Here is a 19,902-nt window from a genome sequence, read left to right as displayed (position 1 = left end):
TATTATAAAACACAAAATGCCTCATTATCCACTGTTGCTAGCTACATCATCTCCCCTGCCACATTATCAGCGATTTGCTAATCTATGGAGAGATGCAGGTCTACCCAGGGGAGAAAAAATACTAAATAAATATTAAATAAATATTTAACAGTATTCGGATTTAACAGATTCTGCAAGGGGTCTGCAAACTTTTGGGCACAACTGTATCTCAATATCGACCATGTAGAAAGTCGTCTGCTCGCGTGTCCGTTTTATCCCAGTGTGGCATCCAAGTCTCTTGCGTCAACCTAGAACATGGCTAGATTTTAAAAAATAATAAGTTTTGCGGACAATAAAAAACCGATTCTGACTAAATGAGATGTTCTGTCCTGTCCTGTCCTGTTCTTATCATACATGTGCAGATAAAGCCTGGGCTAAATTAGGAGAAATTGCTGAGAGCTCGACAGTAATGGCCTCGTTTATTTGACCTTTAACAGCGAGTAACTACGGAAGCCAGAATAATCACGCTAACTCCGGGCACATTCAACTCAAACCTCAATGACCTCCACTTCTATATTGTTTTCCAGTACCTAAAAAAAAAATCCTTGCTCTTCCATGCATCAGGATACAGGCTATCGCATGTGTTTGATGAGTGTCAGATTTGTGAATGTTTAACACAGATATAATAGTGTGTTTCTGGAGTTAAAAATAACACAACACACTCTAAAGCAATGCCTTACAATGCTCACTGACGCCTTCTAATCATGTCCTTATTTACACGACACACACGCGCACGCACACCGAGGCTCGGAATAACTCACGAAACCATGTTTGAACGCATCAATCAAACAATTATACGTGCATCAGAGCAGACTGTAGCCTCTTGCGCCGCTCATGCGGTTTCAGAACCGTGGGCTTTGTGCTGATTCACACGGACGTAGATGTCGCCCTAAATACAGGCCACAGCAAAGCGTCGCATTTCTAGTGTTTATACTTTATGGGTTTAGTTACATGAAATTAGCCTTTAGTAATGATTTTGATGCGTGTGGTGAGAGAATCCTGTGGTGGTATTGAGGTTCGAGGAACATAATTCATTCTTAAACCAGCTATTGATAGAATTTCTCATTATGGGGCACGCTGCCATGGTAGCATAGTTTAATGCCACCCAAATAGGCTAATATAGGAAAATTAAACAAAAACAAAAAGAGAAAATTAACAAAATTAGAGAAAATTAACCTTTTTTTTTATTATTATTACTCCCAAAAGGACTTTACTGAATCACTTGTCCTTGAAAACCCCAAGGAGTTTTGCTCCAAATTAAATTCTTTAGCTGAAATACTCATGGCGGACAATGACAGCATTTAAAACGTTATCTGTGTAGGGTTGGCGGATTCACCACACTTCACCACATGCTGAAGTGTGCTTGGGCGAGACACTGAACCCCAAGTTGCTCCCGATGGCAAGTTAGCACCTTGCATGGCAGCTCTGCTACCAGTGGGGTGTGTGTGTGTGAACGAGACACAGTGTGAAGTGCTTTGGATAAAAGCGCTATATAAGTGCAGACCATTTAGTAACGTTTTCTACTCTACTATCCAAACAGTTCTTCTGGCGCTAAGCCTTGGCCCAGAATTCCCACTACGCAGACAAAAGAGGAAATTCCATGCAGCTCTGGAAACATGCGCTCGCAGCCAAATGAGCACCTTCACACAGCCCCGCTTCATGCCGTTTACACACCGTCTGCGTCTCCAGTTATTCTCCTTCGTGGCCTCCTTTCCCCTCGTCCTCTCGGAGCTTTTAAGGGGCCTGCAATTACAGGAAGAAATAGCAGCCGAAGCGGTGGTGGTGATGGTGAGGTTGCACGAGAGGGCAAATGTCACCCCTGCTGAGTGGAGGGGGTGGAACCAGACCCATTCAGAAAGCTTGAAAATGGAGAACTGTCGGACGGACGCCCACAGCCCACAGTAGTGGTTATTCACAGCTGCAGCTTTCACATGGATGGGCTCGACACTCGGTACACTTGGCTGTACAGAAACAAACGGGCTTAAATGCACCAGGTATCCTTTAAATATAGTCAAGAAAGAAGCCTAAATAAAACGATAGAATAAGTCAGTCTTGGGAAAATGAGTCACAGATGCATTGCGATGATGCCAATGTAGAGACGTCTGCCTGCTTGTGTCACACGTTTACGCTCAAAACATTTCTATTCTACTGATATGAAAGTGCACACTGTAACCATGACGATAACTAACGAACAAGCCTGGCTTACAAACCATCTGAATTATTAACCAGGTTAAATAGAAGTGTTTGCCTTCACTGTAGGGTGGGAGAAAGAAAACCTAGAGAATTTGAGCTGCTTGTGTGACTTAACGGTATGCCGTTAAAGTAGGAGGTCTCATCCAGTCCCAGTCAAAATCCCAAAAACGCCCTATATGGTCAAAATCAGGCCAGATGACCATCACACCCATTTGTGGTTGTTCCCCCAGACGGTGCCACAAAGTTAGACGCACACAGTTGTATAGAATGTATTTGTATGCTGTAGCGTTACAGTTTCCCTTCACTGGAACTAAGAGACACAAACCTGTTCCAGCATCACAACGTCCCTGTACACAAAGCGAGCTCCGTGAAGACATGGTGTGTGAAGGTTGGTGTAGAAGAACTCGAGTGTCCTACACAGAGTCCTGACATCAACCCCACTGAACCCCTTTGGGATGAACTGGAACGCCGACTGCACCCCAGACCTCCTCAGTACCTGATCTCACTAATACTCTTGTAGCTGAATGATCACAAATCCCCACAGTCACGCTCCAAAATCTAGTGGAAAGCCTTCCCAGAAGCGTGGAGATTATTATAACAGCGAATGGAGGAATGAATCCTGACCGAGATGTTCAACAAGCACATATAGATTTAATGCTCAGAAACGTTTAGCTGTATAGTGTAGCTACTTGGTTACTTTTCGTTATATTGCGATTACTGGAATTGTGACTATGAAACATTTTTCAATTAAACATGGCGTAAATCGCCTCACTTTGTCCCCCATATTTTGCATTTCTGTATCAGGATCAGAAAAGAAAGTGGTCTCGTCACTGTTCTAGTAATTACAAGTGTGAATAGCAGTAACAGATAGCGTCATAAGCTACAGATACTACACATTATTCATGCTAGGTTCTCTTTAGGCTGATAAATCATGTCCTTGGGAAATGTGAGGGATTTTCCAAGTTTGTTGTGTGTGTGTGTGCGCCCATGACAGAGTCGTACAGCATCAGCATCCTTAAAATTCAAAAGCTGTAACTATCAACATGTCCCTGACTGCTCACACTCCCTTCCTCTGGCTCACCTGCTAATGATATTCTGCCTTACACAAGGGATGACACACACACAAACACACACACACACACACACACAAAACCTTGTTAGTGGAGGCTGAAGCAGGTGAGATTGGATACAGAGTCTGTACTCGCTCACACAGAATTACATTATTGATCAGACCACAGATAGGGTTATGAAGGATTCATGGGGTGTCAGTATTGCCAAATTTATCTGCCAGGGCATATACGTGTGTGTGTGTGTGTGTGTGTGTGTGTGTGAGACAGAGATGGAGAAAGACTGAGAATGTGTTTACATGCACGCTAATAATACTAGTAATCAAACAGTTTAAAAAATAAATAAATAAACAAATATTGGACCGTTATTTAACCTGTTATTTAATATATTTACATTAAAGAGCTTGTTAAAGAGCCTGAATAAGGACAGCATTATACACTCATCAGCCATGACATTAAAACCACCTGTCTAATATTGTGTAGGTCCACCTTGTGCTGTCAAAACAGCTCTGAGCCGTCGAGGTATGGACTCCACGAGACCTCTGAAGGTGTGTTGTGGTATCTCGCACCAAGACGTTAGCAGCAGATCCTTTAAGTTTAGGTTGTGAGGTGGGACCTCCATGGATCGGACTTGTTTGTCCAGCACATCCCACAGATGCTAGATCGGATTGAGATCTGGGGAATCCGGACGCCAAATCAACACCATGAACTCGGTCACGTTCCTCAAACCATTATCCATTAGTCCTTCCTTGGACCACTTTTAGTAGGTATTAACCACTGTATACTAGGAACACCCCACGAGACTGCTGTTTTGGAGATGCTCTGTCTCAGTCGTCCAGGCATGTCGCCCAGATGCTTACGCTTGCCAGTTTCTCCTGCTTTTCGTCTGTACTTTCAGAAATGAAAATTCAGAGGAAAAAAAAAAAAAACATGATGTGCTGAATATTAACCCAACATTCCTCTGTTGTTGATGTGCGGCATTAAAATCAAACTACTCGAGAGAAAAAATAAATACCCTTCCACCAGGCTGCTCAAAATTGCTCAACTAATAGGTCATGGATTTCAGGAGACTCAGTCAGGTTATTTGTTGACTGGGTTATTGACCCAGTGAGCGAGAGAGAGAGAGAGAGAGAGAGAGAGAGAGACTGGCTCCAATCTGATGCTTTAATTTGAAGCCACATGAGAGTTGCAACATGTGCTGAGTGTGTGTAACAAAGTCCATTGCTAAGCCTTGTAACAAACTGTTTTCCACACTCACTGTGACACACACACACACACACGCACACACACCCCATGCTGATAGGAGCTACTGGGAGTTTAATCGTAGAGGAATGTGGAATGGCTGATAAAGCTGAATATAGCAGAAGTGTAAGCTCTGGACACGAGGCTGTAAAATAATCTGGCTATGTCCCAGGGGTTGTTTACAACAGTGTGTACATTTCTGACGGACGGTACAATCCGCCCCGTTATCACATGTTTTTCCAGCACTTACTCCTCAAACTCGGGGATGACGAAAACCATGCCAACGTTTTTAATACAGCTACATCATTTGTCTTCAAAACCTTAATCAAGTCTCCATTTTAAATGAAGTGTTTCACCTCTTCGCCATATGTTAAAGAAGTGATTTTCAACGTATTTTACAAATTATCTTTGACAGGAATTCGACACTGCGTCTCGGAGAATCTACACAGGAGTTATTGGCATAGCTCACTAGCGCAGCTCATCGACTCGGATACGAGTTTATTTGTGTCGGAGGAGGGGCGACACTAACTGAAAGTAAAAAAAAAAATCCGGCTGGATGGGGGGGGGGTTGGGATAGTTAACAATTCTAGTCCTATAAATGGGCAACTTTGTTAATTAAAAAAGAAAAATAGCCTTAGTACGCTGTTTATGAGGCGGAGCCTAAGGACCATATTATATGCCATTGAAAGATAAAGATAAAGCAAGAACTTTACATACATAAATAAATAAATAAATAAATACAAACAAAACTAAAGTGCTGACTGGGATTATAATAACTGTGTGGATGCCTTGCAGCTCAGCTGCTAAAATCCCAGTAAGGATAAGTGAAATCCTGAGCCGTACGGAGGCAGTAAAAGCGGAGAGCCGAGGAACGGATGCTTTTTATTACCCTGAGGGATTGTACTGCTAAAGGAAATGCCACGCTGAGTCAACAATAAGGAAAGATATCACTGCTATAAGACCGACGTGTCTGGATGCGATTGTGGGAGTAGAATAACAAAAAATATCCTCGTATGTTACACGAGTGTAAGAAAACAGGAATGTTAACAGTATTTGTACAGGCGTAGACATTTCCACTGGTGTCAGCCAAGCGATTCAAATCCTTGACACTAACTCGTAATGGTGATAACATGGGCGTGTCTTCTGTGTTTGTCGAGTCATTCCCATAGAGTCCCATGTGACATTGAAACTGAAATAAACAGCACTTCACTTACGTTATAGTTCTTATGGAGATCAACTCTTCCACTGGCTGAACAGTCCTTTCCCAGAACTATAGCTGTGCAGTAAGATGACTAAAAACAGGTTCATTTCAACACGTTGATTGCTAGTCCTGTTGTTCTTTGCCGCTCGGATACGTCCCGAAAGAATCGTTTCCAGCTTTTCCTCAGACAGAATTATAAAGCGTAACGTTATAAATTAACATCTCTCAATCTAGACAGCAGTCATACATCCTCTAATTTCCCCTCAGAGATCAATAAAGTACGTCTACCTCTCTATTAATCTATAGCATACAGTGTCCGTGTGTGTGCCTTTCATACCTCGAAATATACAGTGCTGCTTGAAAGTTTGTGAACCTTTTAGAATGTTCTACATATCTGCAGCTGAGGACCTAAAACATCAGATTTTCACACAAGTCCTAAAAGTAGACAAAGAGAACCCCGTTAAACAAATGAGACAAAAAAAATATATATACTTGGCCATTTATTTATTTATTGAGGAAAAGGATCCAATATGACATTTCTGTGAGCAGCAAAAGTATGTGAACCTCTAGGATTAGCAGTTAATTTGAAGGTGAAATTAAGAGTCAGGTGTTTTCATAAGGTGGGAGGATGATCAGTAGCGAGTGAGCGCCCTGCTTTATTTAAAGAACAGCGATCTATCAGAGTCTGATCTTCACAACACATGTTTGTGGAAGCGCATCATGGGAGGAGCCGAGTCGGATAATGCTCGTGTGCACAGTGACCACTTTGTCAAAAGGAACGTTAATATAACTTACATATGCTATGTTTATGTAACGTTAGCCGTTTCCGTACTTTGTAAAGTTAAAGTAATAGTTTCGCGATGATGCATGGCCTTTAATGGCGTTTCGCCAGACCTTTGAGAGTGGTTAACCTAATAACGCAAAGTAAACGACCGTAACGCTAACACTGAGAGGCGCAGCAAAGTCACATGTTTGTTGCTAGGTTAATCCACAAGACTTAAAAAAAAGAAAAAGAAGAAAAGGGAAAAAAAAAAAAAGTTGTATGCCTCCATTTGTTTTCTACTACACGGTAGTTGCTTATATTTACCGCTTCAAGGGCAGGCAAGTTTTTCAATGCAGTAGAAGAATCGCTCCTCTTCAGAACATTTACACTGTTCTCTTGTAATAGTGTCGAAACCAGTACAGTACGGACTTTCCTCCGTCTCGTCCGTTCTGCGTTTCATTGCCTGCCCTCCATCGGAATTTCACACGTCATCAGAATCACGTGACTGCAAACGAGCTATCGGATAAAATAAACAAATACTTTTTCTTTCTTTTTTTTTAAATCGCCATAACGCTACGACACATATCGTAACATTTTTGCATCACGATATATATCGTTCACCCTTATTATTCATACGCATAACTGTCCTGTTACACATTTCCACTAATGTTCACGTGGGATAAGATGTTCGCATGTCGACGCAAGCCTAGCAAAAGAAATGAATGCGTGGCAACCACATTTAAACTACGTTAGTGCTACACGCATGAACAGAAAGATGCTGCACTATTTTTTCTGGCGATAAAAATAAAGACGCAGAGATTCCCGTTAGCGTCTTCAAAGCCTAAGTAGTTGGGTTTGTGGTGTGACCAGAGTTGATCTGAATCATAGGTTACATTCTTTTTTTTCTTTCGAAATCTTTGGCGTGTGAACGTGAAACAGGGATTGAAAGAACAAGTCCCGCAACTAAACCATGAGATCTGGCAACCCTAATATATATATATATAAAAATACTGGGATCAGAGAGACCGACATGGAACAAGACACAGGAAGAGAGGGGAGGTATGTATTGAAGTCAAGAGAGAGCGGGCAGGAAATGAGATCCAGAAGCTCCGTAGCTTGTACACGGGGGGGGGATTCAAACATCATGTCAGTGTTGATCAAGACATGAAACTGACTAACCACAGTCGCCTCTCTTATCTTTCACACACACTTTAAATAGAATGATCAGCAGAAGGAATGCAGCGGTGAGTAAGCAAATGTGTTCTTCGAGAAAACAGCACATAATGAGCAAACACTGTACATCCCAAATATACCACAGAGGGAAAACAACTTCACACACACATTCACATACTGCTTCGGTTTCGGTTTCTCCAACGCTCCAATTCATTAACTTGATCCCAGAGCTGAATGATGGCATCTGTACTGTATAGTCACCTGATGGTCACGTATTGCTATTTGCACTTCTGGCTACATGCTAACTGCGTTTCATTGGCTCTGCACTTGTACTCTGCGTTATGACAAATTTTAGACTCTAATCTAATCTAAACCTGAAACCCTGCTCTTTCCAGTTAAGCATGAGCAACAGTAATATTGCAAACACATCAAAAACACCACGGTTCTCCTTTAATACGCACGATGCGTCGCGACACACACGATTTCTTTAACAAAGTGCCAACAGGACAGCGAAGCCATATTAGGGAACGCATCACGTCCGTAATTGTATGCTTTCAATATTTACAAAAAGCCTTTAAGAAGAGCCGGATACCCGACATCACCACATTAATCTCTCAGCACTAATTACAGCTTACACAGAACCTGTATTAGTCACTATAGTGGAACTTCAGCCTGCTGATCCCACCCAAAAAAAAATAAAAATCATGCTCCTAATGCAACAAATGCATGATGGACAAATGCATTGTAACAATTCAGCAGCTCATGAGCTAGCTAAATATGGTTTTAGTCATTATTGGAAAGCTCTTCAAGGTCAAACAAACAAACAAACAAACAATAAATAAATAAAGAGAACAGGTTTTGACCTGAGGCTTGGCTCACATCCACTGCCAACTGTGAATTTCCTTAAATGTTTAATCAGCAAGAAAATTCCCAGAAAGTTATTTAATTAAGAGTTAATATTTCATTTAGAAAACCACCTTACTATCTCTGGCATATAAAAAGTCAACATTGAAAGCATTCCAGTGATTGGAAATAAAAAGTGCTGTGGGAACGGCCCTCTGGTTTCTGCTGTGGATTTCCAATAGGCCAGAGAACTCAATAATAATTTAAAAAATGCTCTGCACTTATATAGCGCTTTTTTAAACTTAGCGGTTCCAAAGCGCTTTACACTGGTTCTTATTCAAACATTCACTCACACACACACCAATGGTAGCAGAGCAAGGAGCTAGCTTGCCATCAGGAGCAACTTGGGGTTCAGTGTCTTGCCCAAGGACACTTCGGGATGTGGGGTCATGTGGGCCGGCAATCGAACCGCCAACCCTACGACTAGTGGACATCCCGCTCTACCACCTGAGCCACATATATGTATTTTATATATATATTATATATAAATGCATTAGTTGCCTATGCACTAACCATGTCTGAAATCAGACCCGGAGTTTCAGAGCTCTTTATACCCGTCCCTTAGTGTTATGGAAACCAATACAGTGGTGCTTGAAAGTTTGCAAACCCTTTTTCTATATAATTTTCTATATATCTGCATAAATATGACCTAAATCATCATCGTCATCATCACGTCCTGCAAGTAGATAATTGCCACTTTTCCGCCGCGGCAACTTTCCCCAGGAACGAGGGACTTTTGGAGGTACTCTGTGTGCTTCCACTGCAGGGACCAGGGTCTAAATAAAGTTCCGGGTAAAATATTTAGCCCTACTCAGGAGGTGATCCTTTGGGGGGGGGGGGGGGTTGGGGGGTGATACTTGGTTGCTGAACATGCTGATTGGTTGAATGCATGCAGCATTTTTTTCAACCACCACTTTCAAACGTCTGTTGCGGTGCGTACGGTAACAGTTGTTGATTGCGATTCGAAATCAAAACAATGGGAGCTTCTTAAAAAATACGACCGATGACGACGTTCAGGCCTTAACAAGTATTTACGCGGAGGACGAAACACAGCGGGAACTGTAAACAGCAAGTTGCGATGAGAATGTATACTTAAAAATATTAAGTCGGTTAAACGAGCTGGGCTGGGCATTGCTCACACGGGAAAACAGTGTAGTGAGAAGCTCGTGTACGTGCGTTCTTCTCGGTCATCTCCGCAACAGCTGATCGAATCCATTCGCTTAGTTTAAGTCTAGCATTACGAGCATTCTGAATTCGCTTTACTATCACTGTTTCCCAGCGTTTTCTCAAAGCAGTGTATCACAATCAACAGCAGCACAGCTTGAATCTCCTCCATGCTTCTTCTTGTTGCAGTGAAAACAGACTGTCCGTTTTTAAAACGCGAACATTTATCCAAAGATTGCTTTACAGTAGTTGCTCGTTAGCAGTAAACATTGTTTGGCTGTGTCTCTTCCCGCACACTATTCACTTGACTGATGAAAAACAATGGTTGGGGTTTAATCGTTTTGAATACAGTGGAATTTTTTGAGGTCACATTGTATTGAATGTTTTACCAACAGTGCTAGAACATGTCACTTCCTCAGTCTGAGGTGCAAGCTCGCTACGGTACGGCTAGGTTGCTTTGGATTTGGCATGGGAGCGACGTATCTCAAAAGCTATTCGCTGTTGTGCAAGTCAGTCAAGCAGTTCAACGTGACATCACTCTGACTTCCTGTTTCTGAAGGGAATGCGCCAACAGACGGAACCAAATCAGCTAAAAAAAAAAAAATCTATTATTTCATGTGGACTTTAAAGTATTAAGCGTTTCAGAAGTGATGCACAAGAGCGTACATGCTGCGACACCGGCCTCATCGCACCACCCCTGTGGTTGACGTTTCCTCCAACAGCATACCTCATAGTGATTAATTCCAGACGAGGGTTAAATTGGTAAAATCCACATTATCTGGAAAAATAATAGTAATAAACAAAAACACAAGGGATAAAAAAAAAATATGAAATGTATAAGGAACTGGAAATTGGGTTCTTTAAGGATTAAGCGCACCATTGCACTCAAATTAAATCTCCTGCTTGAATGCCGCTCAATCAAGCGATGAGCCTTTACACATCCCAAACACAACCGGCCATCCATCAGACACCTTAAGCAGCTTTTGATAATCTTGCATAAGCCAAAAAAAAAAAACCTGTTTGAAAAAACAAGAACCATGTCACTGATCCATGCAGCCATCTGTTAACGCTTTGAGAGGACAGACCATGTGTTCACACAGGAAACGACTATGGTCCATATGTGACACTGAATGCTGCCCAGAACACAAACGGAAAGAAGGAACTCTGGGAAACCCGGACATCCTTCATGATCAGTTCTGCAAAATGGAGTTCATCGTTCTGGAGGATCATCTCGCCGCTCTCTCACAGAAACCTCTCGGTTAGCTCTTTTTGCTGCGTTTAACTACATGTTGAAACCATGCAGCACTTTGTTTTCAACAGATACCTTTACAAATCTGGTATTAATGATCATCAGCTTACAAACAGCTGAGCCTATAATTCACGTTACAGATGCTGCTCAATGAGAGAGGTGCAGAAACCTTATTTCACGTCTATATCGATGTAAATATGTGTAGATGAAGGTATCGCTAGGAGGACTTGCAGGATAAAACACCAACCCTTATATACACTATACTACGGCATGTATGGAACTCCGTGTTGGCTATTACCCAGTCTACCAAGCCGGATCTCCAGCTTTTGCTAGCAAGTCTGAAACATGACTAAGAACTACTTACTTTCCAAAACATGTCAGCAAACGTAATCTCAATTGCGTTAGTGGGGTTTGTTTGTTTAACACAAAACCTGAACAAACCAGCACACAGATGTGTGAAGAGCCAATCAGATTGCAACCTTCACGACTGTGGCGTTCATGACCAGAAAAGGTTGCAAAAGAAAGATATTAAATGCGGGTAGAGCATCTACGGCTGAGGCTACCAGAGAGATGACCAAATTACCAAAGAGTTCATCAAAATACAGATGTGAATACGCGCCGATGCTTTGTTAAAATATTATCACAATTTCAGACTATTTCAAAGATACTGGAGATTTCTACCGTGATAAAAATCAAGTGACTAATCACAACCACTCAAATTATAGTACCTTGCTGGTCAACAAAAATGGCGATTTTAAACAGGAATTTGGATATAAATGTCTTGTTCCGTCTTGTTTGCTAGTATATTTAGTTAGACAGAACCATGGGAACGATGGAACATTAGCGCATTAGTTCAGCAGCTGTACCATGGTTAGCGGTTTAATATTACTGCACACCACAGCAATGTACTACAATAACAGCATGCCAGGGGCGAAGTAGGTCCTGAAATCTCCACAAAACCACTGAGCACTAAATAATTAAAGCTGCCCATGGTTTTCCTTTTATTAACACGCTTAAAAAGGCACCTTTGTGCTAGAGAAAGCTGCGGGCCTTAATAAAAAAAATTTTTTTTTTAAAAACCGTGCACAATGAGGAGTTATTCTATACGGTCCCGGAGTTATGTTTATGCAAGATAACGTATTGGCTGGGGTGAAGAAAGCTCCGATCGCAGGCCTCTCGGTCTGAGCACAACCACGAGGTGAACTCTGCTCTTCAAGAAGAACTTGACTGGCTTCAGGTTAGTGACTAACTCTCACCAGCTCTCCAGGCAATCTGTGCAGGAAGTGTGTAGGCTCAGAATGAAGACTGTGTATAGACTAACATGTGATTACTTTATTGTAATTACAGTGTCCTAATGAACACGCTTAAAATAAGGTGCCGTTAAAAGCAGTATGGCACGGATTATTTTCAGAGAAGACAATTCCCTAGGCCTGGTCTTCGTAGTAGCTTGAAAAAAAATAATAATAAATGGAACTGCTTTTCTGAACTCTATCTGAGGAGCTGCACAGGAGCAAGGCTTTTAATGAAATTCCCTGATTTATGCCACATCCGTAAGCAGTGATTTGTAACAGATCTGTCCACACTGTAGCAGCCGCTCTTTGTGCCAGTGAGTGGTGAGGGTTCTTAAACAAGTTAGGCACAGCCTGTCAAAAAGACATATTGCGCTCAGAGTTGCTTCTTTTGCTGAGGCACACTGATACTGTTCCTGCTTCCCTGAACAAGCGGAATGAACAAGGATGTTCAAGGAGGCAAACTCCAAGATGAGCATACTCGGCACGAAATTTGAAGATTCGGGATTATTTCTTCTTTTGTATTACAAAACTGTTCGGAACACCTGCACACCTGCTCATTTATTCGGTTATCCAATCATGTTCACGACAAACATTAGTTTATTGGGGGAAGCGGGGGGGGAGGGTTTGGGTTTAGTCACAATGACTAACCGTGGCATGGTTGTTGCTGCCAGATGAGCTGATGTGAGTCTTTCAGAAACTGGTGCTCTACTGGGATTTTCACACAACAACAGTCTCTAGAGGTTATACAGAATGGTGCGACAAAACAAAAACACATCCAGTGAGAGGCAGGAAGCAACTTGGTGACGAGAGAGATCAGAAGACAATAGTTAGACTGGTTCGAACTGACAGGCAGGCTGCGGTGACTCAAATAACTACTGTTTATAACCGTGGTGAAAAAGAGCCTCAGAATGCACGTGTCAAACCTTGAGGTGAAATGGGCTACAACAGCAGATGACCATGTCAGGTTCCACTCCTGTCAGCTAAGAGCAGGAATCTGAGGCTACAGTGGGCACAAGGTCACCGAAACTCCACAGGAGAAGATTGGGGGGGCGGGGAGGAGGGGGGGGGGGTTGTTACTCCTGGTCTTTTTTCAATTTTCAAGTGTCCAGTTCATGATTGTATGCACTGTGTAGATTGGCTGATTGACTAATTGCACGAAAGAGCAGGAATAATTAAAGTTTGTTTCGATTCTGAGGTTTTAACCAGTGAGATTACTACAATTTCGCAATGTTTTGAATTCGTATTGTTGCAGCCTAAAATCCTCACGTCCCACGAGTAGTGGCTCATTGGTTAACTCTCACAAGCAATGATTACAGTTCAATTCCCAGCACTGTCTAGTAATGTACCACTTTAATGCACCATTTAGCTGCATCATGGCTGACTCTGCACTCTGCTTCCCCCCAAGACTAAAGAATTCAATTACAAACGGGTTTTTACTTATTAATATGTACGGTAAATTGTCATTTCGGGCAAATGAATACTCTTTAGGGACCCAAAAACACCCAGCTATAGTAGATGTAGTCCAATACGTTTTGTTTTTTTTGATAGAACTGTATAGGAGTAAAGCACAGAGAGAAATTCCAGCAGTCACTCATGTATAGGAGAAGGAGTGTGAGCTTAAACATGACTGAGTGATAACATTGCACTTCCTGTTGGCATCATCAGCAAGCTTATGCCTCCGAAACACACACACACACACACACCTCCCACCCCTGGGTCTGAACTGCTTCATCATTCTGGCTCTAGTCACACTCTTTAGAGACAGCGCACTAACCGAGTCAACAGTCAGCAGAAAGTCATCACACACTGGAGAGATCACGGAGGACATTCTCTTTCATCTCTGTGCATGATAACATTTATCTGCCCACGAGGTTAATGATTGACTAGATGAGCTGGACTTGTCCATGCGACACAATCAGGCATGCAGTGTAGCAGCAGGACGCATGACGTGCATCAAACAAGTCTACACATGACCAAGATCACGGATACCGTCGTGCTCGACTCAAAGAGAAATCATAGTGTTATGGTCTCTAATGATTAAATAAAAATAAAAAAAATCACACTGCTGTCAGTTTAGGAACAAAAATGGTTTTACTGCACTTTACCTGATTAACTGGAGTATCCTTTAACTGCAACATATAACCAGAATTAAGCCAGAATAATAAATGAATGCATATGATTTACTTTTACGTTTATATGATTTACACTTTAAACAGGAACTCAGACCTTCAGTGTTAGAATTTTAATACTTTTACGGTTTCCTCATGACTCTGAGCGGCCATGTTGACTTGATGACGCTTGCTGAACGTTGAGTTGAGGAGACCGTCACAAGTTCCCTAACAGGAATTCCGAGTTTGTTCTAGGAAATTACGAGTTATGATCCTTAGTCGAATGTAGCGTAAAATACGCCGATAAACACTGATATTCATATTAGTTAACTTAAACTCAGCTCGTCAAGGTGGTATGGTGGTGCAATAGTTAACGCTGCTGCCTCACAGGGTCCCTGGTTCGATCCTGAGCTCAGGTTTGTGGCGTTTTGCATGTTCTATCCATATTCATGTGGGTTTCTGGGCTTCTTCCCACTTTTCTTTGCTACTTTCGAAAAACATACCAGTAGGTGGATTGGTTAGAATAAATTAGTGTGCGTTCATGATGTATTGGGATAGACCCGCGTCCCATCCACTATATTGCTACCTCATGTCCAGCGTTCCTTGGACAGGCTCCATAATCCTGACCGGGATAAAGCGATTACTGAAGATTTACTTCAAAACACAGTAGATTACATTGAATTACTTGAAGCCAAAAATGACCACGATTCAATTCGATGTATAGTGCAGGCCAAAACTATATCCAAAAACAGCTCAAGCACAGTCACTACAAGACGTGTCATTTCTGGGCAATTAGTAATGATTCACAGTTTCCACAAATTGTCCAGCACTGGTACTGCAAACCAGAAAAAAAACATCATAAAACATGCCTATTTAGTGACTCATTTAATCTCAGTGCAGATACATTATCAAACGAAACACAACAACAGACGGATGACACAATGGAAGCATACAGAAAGTACAACACACCTGACCTCAGTGGTTAATGCTGTAGTTAGGTAAATATTTTCCAGTCTGAGGAAATGCGTATCCCACGGATGATGCCAGTAATATCAGTCCGAATTAGCTCAGTGTGCACTGTAATCTGCAGCACTGACTACTGACGAACTCTTTGAGGTTTTTTTTTTGGATGAATGGACCCGTCATCAGAGGAATATCAGAAATTGAGAAAACCGAAAGTAAAACGGAAAGCAGCCGAGTGAATTCCCCGAATAAAAAAAGTTCAACAGGTATCTCAGTGCTTTAAAATCCAAACTGCGGAGTCCCAACATGCTCCTCGGAGTAGCCGCAACACGAAAAGGCTGTGAAGACTGATGACTATTGTGACTCTTGATGAAGTTTTCAAAATGAAAACAGATGTTGCCATTCTGTTCTCGACATGCGTCCCCTCACACACTTCTCACCAATGTGTCTTTGCTTCTCAGCAGTGTACCAAACAGCTGATCTTAACACAAGACCAATGTGGCAGATGTAGTTATTGATTCTGCGGTCTCATGCCGCCACACTTTTTCCTACCGTTGACATTTCTTTGGTCCTCATTTGTTGACAGACAAAAGCTGCTGCCTAAAATGAGCAGGCCTTTAAAAATAAAGAAAGAAGAAGAGGCTGTAATTTGACTACAAGGTTGACTATAGAGACATAGTTTGCATTTTACACTAACAGAAAAGAGTTGATTTGAATCTCGGCGTGATGGATTACAGAACCAAAACAGCTGTTGTGTCACAACATTAAAAGGAAATGTCCACTCTGAAATATTTATAAATGTTCTTAAGTTGCTAATCGGTCAGTTCGTCCTCTATTTTCCTTGCTCCTGTGGGAAGTTAACACTCGTGTGCCATGCTATTACGAAGAGGCGTTGCTAGTGCAGTTCCCATGACTAACAAAAGGTTAAATTAGAAACGAATGATCAGTGCCAGATTCTGCTGCTAGCGCTAGTCTCACTTTGCATTTCAGCATGTCAGATTAATGAGAAATTTAACAGAGGAAGACAGAAAACAGCAAATGTTGGACTCAGAAGTTCCAGAATGCAATGACATGGGAGTTTTAAAAAGTTTTAAAGTGCTGCTGCATCTGCGTCTTTAGGTAGAGATGAAACATGGGATAATGCTCAGCTGGTAAACTGGAATTTCCCCGACCTCTGGCTAGGAAATAAAACCCAAAGAAAATCCCCCTCAACTTGGAATTCCTACTCATCTACTTGGAAAGTTGCGAAAAAATCTCTTCAGCCCTGAGTTGCCCAGAACATGACATCACGTCAGTGTTACAATATTAATCTGGGTCTCCACTGCACGTTAATTATTAAAAAGATTAATACGCCCGGGGTGGATTTTTTCCCCCCCTTTTAATCACGTTCAGTAGAAAATGTCATCACTTCTCACCTTCGGCTCTGTAAGGCGGTTAGTGTCAGTTAGTGAGCAGATCGGCTTTAGATACACACGTTGCACCAGTGCAACTCATGTCCAGACATGCCTCTCTCCCATGTCTGATTCTCGGCAATTAAAAGCAATAATGAGAAACTATGTGCTGGAGGAAATGAACTTAAATTGAGGAGAAAATTGCTTGTCGCACCCATTGTGCCGTGGCACCGTCTCCTCGGCAAACACTGACCTTCGTTCGCGTTTTTCCCATTGTGCCTCGTACAACCCGGCAATGACAATCCATTTGCTTAACACAGGCTGGAATTAGAGATGCTCAATGCGAGAACTCGAGTTCTTTTCACAATGACTATGATTTTTTTTTTTGTGCGATATTATTATCCGACACAGAAGGCCATCTTGCGTGAGATATCCAAAATGCGATTCGAGAGAACAGGCTTGATTGCTTGTGGATGAGGGTTTTGTTTTTTTTTTCTGGTAAACAAAAAATAAGAGCTGTACAAGAAGAAATACAACAGTAGACACAATTTAATGACTACAGTACACTAATTCACATCAGCCCAGCTCATGACTGCAAACAAACACTAATAAAAGGCTCCAAAAAGCAGTGAAACCATTATGATGAGCTCTTAGATAGGAGGGCTGCATGGGAAGTGGGGATAATTGAGGAAGTGTCCACTGCTTAGATTTCGGAGGCCAAAGGGCCATGCGGAATCGAGCAAAACACAAATGTGCACAGTCATAATATAAACTAGACTCCTCCATCTGCTTTTTTTTGGGGCTTCATTGAAATCAGTACACACGAACAGCGGACATGTAAGCAATCCATTTACAGGCGCAGAGCGAGCAGCGAGCACACATACGCACACACCGAGTACCCACAGGAAGTACATGAAAGGACTGGCTGTGTATTGTCATGTTTCTTGGTTTGAAAGACAAACAAACAGGACATTACTCACGACCGCTCCTGCAGATGAAGAGAAAATAAAAGCTTGCTCCCTCTCTCCATTTGACTGCTGCATGTTGGACAGAAGCATTTCCTCTTCTGGATCTCGCTAGCAATACACACAAATACATTCATCTTCAGCTTTATCCTGGTGGATCCGGAGCCTATCCCAAGGCATGAGGCAGGAATACGACCATGGACCGTTCACACACACATTCGCATCTAGGAGCATTTTATAGCTGTCAATCAGCCAAGGAGGAAAATGGAGAATGTGCTCCAAGTTGATAATAACACAAGCTCAATTATCAAATTAGAGAACCTGGAGCTGTGAGGCGGCAATGCTACGATCACTACTCACAAATTAACACTAATTTCAATTTCAAATTCTTTCTATATTATCCTCATCTCAAAGAGTTTTGTGTTCAGTGACTATCCAGTGCTTACCTGGCAACTGATATTAATCTTTCAGGGACACGGTGGCTTAGTGGTTAGCACATTTGCCTCGCACCTCCAGGGCTGGGGGTTCGAATCCCGCCTCCACCCTGTGTGCACGGAGCTCGTGTTTCCTTCAGGTCCTCCGCTTTACTCCCCAACTCCAAAGACACACGCTGTAGGCTGACTGGCATTTCCAAATTGTCTATAGTGTGTGAATGGGTGTGTCCATGGTGTCCCCCTGCCCCAAGTTCCCTGGGATAGGCTCCAGGCTCCCTCGTGGCTCTGTGTAAGATAAGTGGTATGGATGGACTGTGTAGAAGCTACGCAACTCGGGGTCCTGAGTGGCGCAGGATCAAACACAGCCACACTAGCCTGTGATGCATAAGGAAGGTGGATAGCCTCCCTGTTAGCGAGAACTGAATGGGAATTGGCCAAGAAAAAAAAAAAAATTAGGGAGAAAAATGCAATCCCTACAGCTGCTACTGGTTTCAGTCTGTCTACATGACTGCAGCATTTGCACATTCTCTTCTGCTAAATTTGCACTCTCAAAAAATTTTGTTTTGCACTTCATTGCATAGATTATTGCTGATTGTTGAGCTGTAACGAACCAACTTACCACCAACAGTTTTGTGCCAATAAAAGAATCTTTAAATCTTTAAACAAGCGCTATATAAAATGCTAGTATCAATTAAATCATTCACTTCAAAACGCACGTTGACTTTTTAACTTCCTAACCCCTGCACCTTTTATTCGGGGATGTACGCAATCTGGCCACTCATGAGGTTTAAACAAACACACATTGCTGGGACAGAGACATGCAAGTGAAAACGTGTACAGCAGGTACCTGACTGGAAACCATCAAATGTGACTTTGATGCAATCTGGTCAGAATCTGGTTAAAGCTGCACTGCGCTATGTTAACGGTAGCCTTGTTAGCAAGAGCATGCTACAACTGGTAAAAGCTACAGAAAACACCCCCTCAACTTACAATTTCATCTCGTCAACCTGGGGTAGTCTTCTGAACTACCAGATCCTTCCATCTTTACGGTGACATCAAATCAACATGGCCGCCAAGGTCCCTTTCTCAACTTTTAAATTAGTTTATAATAGAGCCGCAACAACTAATCAATAAAATCGATAATAACCGATTATGAAAATCGTTGTCAACGAATATCATCGATTAATTGGTCTGCGCTCGGCACGGGGCATGTTTACTCATTACGTTACTTCTCTTCTGAAAAACACGCATCGGAGAGTAAACACTAAAGTTGTGTCCCAAATGACGTACTATACACAATTACACTATGCATTGTGTACTCTACCGTCTAGTGTGTGAATTTAAGAAAGGTAATATCATCTCAAATGGAACACGAGCGGTTTTTTACTAACCGGAAGTATACGCCGCTTCCTAGTTGACGGCGCATGACGTCTTACATGCATAACGCGACGCCGCTGGCTTTAGCCTAATACTCAGAGTCACCGACAATGACTTTCTTCAGTTTACTGTTTATGTCAACGTTACCTTTTATAAAAAGTAATGCATAAATACTAATAAATAATTAAACATAGTATTTATGCATTATTTTTATGGATGCGCAAAAAGCACTGAATGAAACTACAGTCCTAAATGAATAATATATATTCGGGTGTGTGTACTAATCACTGTTTTGAGACGGCAATCATCAACATTGGAGTCTCGGTCGGTTGTTAAGATACTTGTTACGGTCTTCTGTTGTGCTGCAATTTCAGTCCA

General features: G+C 42.0%; 1 protein-coding gene across 1 annotated transcript in view; it reads right to left on the bottom strand.

Annotated features, from left to right (window-relative positions):
• plxnb2a.1 (plexin b2a, tandem duplicate 1) overlaps positions 1 to 19,902 on the bottom strand; it is a 115,271-nt gene that overhangs the window by 92,068 nt on the left and 3,301 nt on the right. The window lies entirely within an intron of this gene.

This window comes from Ictalurus furcatus, chromosome 19 (assembly GCF_023375685.1).
Source record: "Ictalurus furcatus strain D&B chromosome 19, Billie_1.0, whole genome shotgun sequence".
Taxonomy (NCBI): domain Eukaryota; kingdom Metazoa; phylum Chordata; class Actinopteri; order Siluriformes; family Ictaluridae; genus Ictalurus; species Ictalurus furcatus.
Note: the sequence above shows the minus strand (reverse complement) of the source record. Positions and strands in the feature narration are given on the sequence as shown.